Below are 6,040 nucleotides of genomic sequence, written 5' to 3'. Positions count from 1 at the left end.
TGTCTATTACAGGAAATCTATCTATCTATCTATCTATCTATCTATCTATCTATCTATCTATCTATCTATCTATCTATCTATCTATCTATCTATCTATCTATCTATCTATCTATCTATCTATCTATCCATCTATCTATCCATCCATCCATCCATCCATCCATCCATCCATCCATCCATCCATCCATCCATCCATCCATCCATCCATCCATCCATCCATCCATCCAAAGCCAGCTCTATGAACATATGGTTTACATGTGTTGGTGTAAAGAATTTTGAGTGGCCTGCAATAAACAACTTTGGGATTATTTGGAACCCTGACTGCACCCCAGGCCTCTCACCCTGTACCTGACTTTACTAACTCCATGAGCATTTACGTAATTTGTTTTGTTTGTTTGTAGTAGGGCAGAAGAAATTTGTGGACATTTTGTTCTGTGCACATAACACCCATGATACAAACACAGTAGATAGAAATCAGGTTAAATCTTTGAAGTAAATCTCAGTGGACCAAGACGCACAAACAACAGAAGCAATAATAAAAAAATAAAATGAATTCTTTAGAGGTAAACTCCATGTTACACAAAAGCGTCTGCATGAAGCCATCTGAAAGGGCACGGTGATGAAGGATAATGAGCCATGTGTAATGAAACACACTCTCACGCTATAATGGGCTAAACAGTCTGATTTGTCGCTAAAAAGTCACACATTTCATGTGTGGGGAAAAAAAGTTTACAACTGAGGGATCTGTTACATTTCTCGACGCCGACGAGCCTTAAGGCAATCTGGTTGCGGTTGGAGCCCTTTTTTTTTTTATTTAGTCATTTTAGTTCTGCAGTATCAGCGAAACCAGCTTTCTACACATGCTGAGACCTTTAAAGAAACAGTTTGGCCAAAAATGATTTCCTTTACCCTGGAATTATATGTTGGAAATGATTTAGATGATTATATTGTTCATTAATTTATCATTAAACAGAAAAAAATTCAGTCTTATTCTGGAATTTGATCAAACTGTTTATGTACAAAATGGATTTATTGATCCAATCTATTCTTTGAAAGAGTCTGTCTTTTGAAGATTACGCATGCACTTTGCGTAATGGCACGCTTGAGGCGATGTGCTTCCATTACTTGTTATCTACATTAGCCTCAGAATGGTGGAGCAAAAATTAAAAGAGCAAACATCAGACAAAAAATATTTCCTGGCTGACTGACATTGGATCATTAAGCGAATGTTATTTTTGGCAAAATTCTTCCTGTCACTGCTGTATTTAGGTCGATCAAGCGGGCATCAAAACATTGGAAACTAAACTTTCTGGCCTATAAGAATATACCTTTAGTTAATATTTAACATTTATTACGCTATGAATTACATTTATATACATTTATTCATTTTTTTAAACGCTTTATCCTTGTCAGGGACACGGTTGAGTCAAAGTCTATAATGGGAAAAACTGGGTGAGAGAATTCATTCTAGATGGAATATTAATGGAGCAATTTGGCATAGCCAGTATATCTGCCATCATGTTTTCTGGAAGTATGGAGAAAACTAGGAAACCCAGATGAAACCTAAACAAAGTGATGTGGAAATATGCAGAGGAACACATAGTATGAGTTTAAGATGGACGCAGGGACCCTAGATTGTAAACTGGAAAGTGGTACAAGTTGTGCAAAAAATACAGGCACTTATTAATTGAGTCATGTGATATAGAAGCAGTAGCTTCTGAAAAACGTAGTCTCATTGCATAGCCTGGAAAAAGAAGGATATCCAAAATTGCTGTGATGCTAAGTGAGCCTCTAACTGATGGTAAATTTATTTATTTAATTTCAGAATAAAATAATGACTAAAATCGCTGAGGTACTGAGTATTGGACAAATATTGGTCTCAAACACTGGATCAGTTATGATCGCCCAAGTATGACCTAATCTGATCAGATTTCTTTGGTACATAGTTAAATAGTTAAGTAGCTAAAACATGATCCATCCATAGTTCAGCATTACCTTAAAAAAATTATCCCAGGCATAAAACAAACCTCGGACTGAATATATGTATTGCACCGGAAATGAAATCAATTGAAAAAGTACCAGTTACATATGGCAACTAGCAAGCAGTCCTGTGATTTAAACTCACAACCATCTGAAATACTACTGCCCCCTTAAACTTATCGAATTATAGACTACCTACATGTATTCTAGCCTTTTTTTTCTGGTTTACAAGAAGCTTTTCAAATCTCCTGCACTAGTGGCCTTGAAGCAAGCTATAATAAAGCAATAAAACAAAACTTTACACCGAAACCGCACCGAGACATTTGTGTGTTTGGGGCCATTGTAACTGTGGGAAACAGCTGTTTTAATAAAACATGCTTCGTAGGTCTCAGAGTATCTCATTAAAGAAATTACATTAGTTGCCTTCTGGGCACAGTTATATCAGCAGAGTCCCTTATCTACCAGCACTACCTTGAGCATTTGAGCTGATAAAGGAACAGAACAGCATAAAAAAAAAAAAAAAAAACACTGCAAAGGATATCTTGAATATGTGTACATTTGTTTAATATTTCTCTTTACTAGATATCGCATTTCTTGCTGCTTTTACTCTCGTTTGATTCTTTTGCCATATATCAAGCATTATTTTTATTGGTTATTTTATATTATCTTTGTATTATTTTTATAATGCAGCATATGGACAAAATGTTTGTGGGCACCTGACCTTAAGATTGCTTTTTAAACATCTTATTCCACATTAAGTCCCCATTTTCTGTTACAGTAACCTCCATAATTCTAGGAAGGTGTTCCACAAGATTTTGTCGAGATTTCTGTTCATTCATTCACCAGGGTGTTAGTATAATTAAGAACTGATGTAGGTGAGGTGAGGAGGCCTGAGGTGTACTCAGAGTTCCAATTCATCCCAAAGGTGTTCACGAGCTCTATATTAGACCATTCAAGGCCACTTCACCCCATGTATAGCAGATCTTCATGGATCTGGCTTTGTGCACAGGAGATTTATCATGCTCGAACAGTTTTGGGTTTTCTAGTTTAAGTGAAGGGAAAATTATATTCTACCACATTCAAATGGAATCTTATACAGCTGTGTTAGTCCAACTTGGTGGGGAACCACATATGGCTGGAAAGTCAGGTGCCCTTATACTTTTGTCCATGTCCATGCTTAGATTTATGGTAGAAAATATGTCCATAGACATATAGAGATAGACTTTATAGTCCCAGAGACAGACATAATGGGCTTATATTTGCAAAACATTTTCTAATGAGAAATATGAAATCATGATCATTTGCAAAGATATGATTTTTTTTGCATTCTAGTGAAATGACATTTTAACAATTTTCCCCAATTGACATTTGACTTCTGATATTTTATAATTCAATTATTAATTACATTGAAGTGTCAAATTATGTAGGCAGAACAACTTTGACATTTCCGTCAATGTACGTGCCATGTTTTTGCCATGGAATCCAGCATGCTGAGACTCAGTGATGCTCAATACCATTACTTTTTTTGACCATCTATTTATCTTATAATACTGGAATTACTGTGAGAATGCGTTCTTGCTTCGTTATTAAAAACCACAATATCTTTGAATTAGTGAACGCTATTTACTGCCACGGCCCTTTCCTCGAGAGAAACCCCTTATAGATTGCAGCTCTGCTTATAAATTATCTTTACATGCTGCTGGAGGAAGAGGCTCGTTGTAGTTATAATGAACGCTAAATGAAATGACTTCGGGGAGTCTCAGCTCAGTTCGTCACAGCTAAACCTGCTCGGTCTGATCCGACGTTAGCAGTCTGAATAGACGGTGCACGACTTGTGCATGTCATAAATCTGCTCTGTCATGTTGCAGCTCATTGTTCAGCTCATGCACCTGTCTAGCTGTCTTCTCTAGTCTGTGTTGCTTTTTTTCTTGCCTCATTCAGCTCATCCAGTTTTTATTCAACAATGGCTCACTTTCACTTTCTATCCTCTATTTTTTTCTCCTCTGCCCTGTGCGTCAGCCGCCAGTCAGACAGACTACCATGTATAGACAGGTACATTCAGGCGTCTGGGTGTCCCTTGTTCTGTTTGACTGATCTCTGAACCCTTGTTGGGCCTTTACACTTTTCATAAGTGTTTACTGGCTCAGGATTACTGCAACCACATGGCCTTCAGCTGGGGTCTATCGGGTGTCATGGCAGAAGCACTGAGAGTGCATGCAATATTTATTTTTGAAGAAATTGCTGTTACAGTGGTGTATTTCCATACCTTAAAAGCCTTCTTAAAAGCACTTGCTATTAGCCGTAACAGCATTAAGTTCTGACTGTAGATAATTTGCTTATTTTTGTGCTTTCTACATTAGATGCTGTCATTAAACATAAGCTAGCTAATAACAAAGCTTAACAGTGTAGCTAGCTAGTATGTAGCCATTGAACCTTTTTACATAACAATGCAAAAACATAGTCAAATTCCTAATAAAATGAATCCACCAGGAATATCAATATCTTCCTTAGCTGTATTGCATAGATTTTTACAAAAAGACTTCCTCATATAGTATGTTTAAACTTTCCATTGACTAAAAGCTGACCTCGCATTTCATTCTCTTGTTTTGAGAAACCTTTTAAACCCACCGAAAACAAGTCAACTCAAGGCTATCAGGATATATTCCATAATTCTGCACAGGAATGAGTTTCTTATAACTTCGAGAAACACACAGCTCCATAGGAACATAAATTTAAACTTTTAGCTATGTGCGGAGGAAAGTAATTGTTTAGTCTACTTCAATTTCTCAAAAACAATAACTTTCCACTGCGTCTGCAGGAGCACATAGGAATTGTTGCACCTGACAAAAAAAATATTTCTCTTTTTCAGACAGTACAGTCCTGAATATATGAGTGCTTCTTAGAAAACTCTTTTAAAAATAACCAAGGGAGTACATGCGCTATAAAATCGCATTTCATAACGCGCTTCAACACTTATTAGTCTAGGTGCCAAATCTGAATCGTAGCTAAACCCGATATTTTTCATACATTTACTATTAGGTTTATTTATTGGCAAGACAGAGGATGATGGAAAAAAAATAAACAAATTCTATCTGGACATTATAAAAAACAGTCAAGCATGAAGAACACATTTTCCTTAAAAAAAAAATTCAGCAATCTGAGCGAGTTAACATTTTATATGCTGATCAATCTACATATTTGTACTTTTTCTTACTTTGCCCCTATTTCAACCTACAGTATGTAACTTTTGCCACACTGCCTAACTTCCCTATTTTCATGTTGTGTTGACTTTTACACTTTAGAAATGATTTTTAAATGGATGTAGCATGACATTACTGTCTGTGTGGCTTGTGTGCATGGTTTTTGTATGGAGGAATATTGCCAGGCTGTTTGCTGCTTTTATTTATTCAAACAGGTTCATCCTATTACACCACAATACCTCTCATCTAGAGCTAAAGTGTGCAATCCTGCTTTCCTTCCACTATTCTCAAATAAAGGAGTGATGTGCTCCAAGATGATACACTTTCCACAACTAGCATACAGGAATATGAGCAGAAAGCAATTGCCTCACACACTGTTTGGGTTTCACAGGGCTGGAGAGCAGGAATACGGTTGGGATATCCTGGGCAGATTGGCCATGTAGTAAAAGTGCAGCTGTAAGTGAGAAATGTCTGGCATTTCCACTAAAATGAGGGTTAGCTTGGCTGGTTGGCCCCAGGGTTTGCAACAAAGTTTGTTTGAATCAGCTAAAACAAGGGTTTTGGGATACAGGGTTGACTATGTGGGGTGTGTTGGGTCAAGGATTTGGGGTGATTACATGGGATGTGTGAGTATTGGGTTGTGAAAAGATTGAATGTGCTGCAAAGTAAAGGGAAGTTCCTGATTGACATAGGGACTTGCGACAGGGTTAAGTTGGCTGGTCCAGTTTGGAAGAAGGTTAGCTTTTTGAGAAGCTAAGCCCTTTTACATATGGTGTGTTGTCTATGGGTTTGGCTTGTTGGCCGTTTCATTTTGGGACATAATTAGCTGGTTGGTGTTGACCCTGAGGTTTGGGATTACATTT

The sequence above is a fragment of the Silurus meridionalis genome, chromosome 21 (assembly GCF_014805685.1).
Source record: "Silurus meridionalis isolate SWU-2019-XX chromosome 21, ASM1480568v1, whole genome shotgun sequence".
NCBI classification, from domain to species: domain Eukaryota; kingdom Metazoa; phylum Chordata; class Actinopteri; order Siluriformes; family Siluridae; genus Silurus; species Silurus meridionalis.
This window is presented reverse-complemented; position numbering follows the sequence as displayed.